Genomic DNA, 1,369 nt, shown 5'->3' on the forward strand with positions numbered 1-1,369 from the left:
ATACTTACTGCGAACAGGTAGTGTTTGAGAGTCCGGTTCGGTCCGGTTTTTTGATGCCCAGGGGCGTTAACCGTAACCGTAACCGGTCTGCCTTTTCCCCAGAAGTCAAGGTAGGATTCTGAATGATGATATCTGAAGGAGGTTGTTGCACAATTGTGACATTAATGCGACCATGGGAAAGGGGGGCTACATCTTGAGGCACATCACCAACAGGGTCACCTATGTTGAAAGAATTCCCAAGGGCACGCCCACGCAAAATGCCTCCTGTAGAACGTGAGGACCCATTGGCAGGCACTTCCTTCTCAGGAGGCGCAAGATTAGAAATATCAATATCTAGAAAGTATAATAAATGGATGGAATGAACAAAATTAATCAAAATAAAACCTTTAACCAAGCGATCATTGCCAGGAGCTTTAACAATGTCTATAAAGGATATTCAATGAATGAAACAACAACAATAATATATTATATTACCTTCAGCCAAGGGCTCATGGTGGTTGGAACCAGACTTGGCCTGACGACGGCCTCTTGGTGGGCCAAATCGGATGACCTCCTGCTCCTCACCTCTTTCATCACCATCACTGCCCTCATCACCATCTTCCTCATCACTCTCCTCATCACCTGTTTCTTCATGTGCAGCAGTAACAGCAGGCTCACGATTGATACGAGAACGACTACTGGAAACAGTGGGGGCAGGGGGGAGGAAAGAAGAAGTAGATGAGTGACCAGTACGCTCTGGAGGTGCAACAGATGTGCCAGAAGCTTCAAGAGCTCATTCAACACTATCAATATAATATAATAAATATTAATCACATAAAAATAAAAGAAAGAAGCTCACGGTGTCAGACTGGCTGGGACACCCTTATCATCCTCAACCTTGTCCCTGGCTGCTCGCTGTGCACCTGTCATCCTGAATAGAATGATTAATATGCAAGTACTGGTATCAGAAAGGCTACACACCTTGCTTTTTTCCCCTTCTTGCCACCAGTCTTTCCCTTTCCCTTCCCAACCTCTGGTTCTCCCTCATTACTCTCCTCACCATCACTCTTGGTGTTGGCCTTGGCGCGCTTGGATTTTTTTGCCTCAGTGTTAGACTGGCCACGTTTCCGGCCTCGCTTGGGAGGAGAATTCACCCCAGCTTGTAAGGAACGAAGCTCTCTTGCACTCATGATGGAAGAGAGCAAGGTTAGAAGGTAAAATGTGAAGTGGGACAGCAAGAACAAAGGATGAGGGGAAGAAAGATGTGGGGGGAAAGAAAGAAAGATGTGAGAGGAAAGAATGGCCACCAGACCTTTAGGGTTCAGGGTTCAGGGTTTGAAAGTTCCATTTTGAGAAATTTGAACTAAATTAGAATGCTACGAAAAATCAC

This window comes from Laccaria bicolor, genomic scaffold (genome assembly GCF_000143565.1).
Source record: "Laccaria bicolor S238N-H82 LACBIscaffold_59 genomic scaffold, whole genome shotgun sequence".
In the NCBI taxonomy this organism is placed as follows: Eukaryota; Fungi; Basidiomycota; class Agaricomycetes; order Agaricales; family Hydnangiaceae; genus Laccaria; species Laccaria bicolor.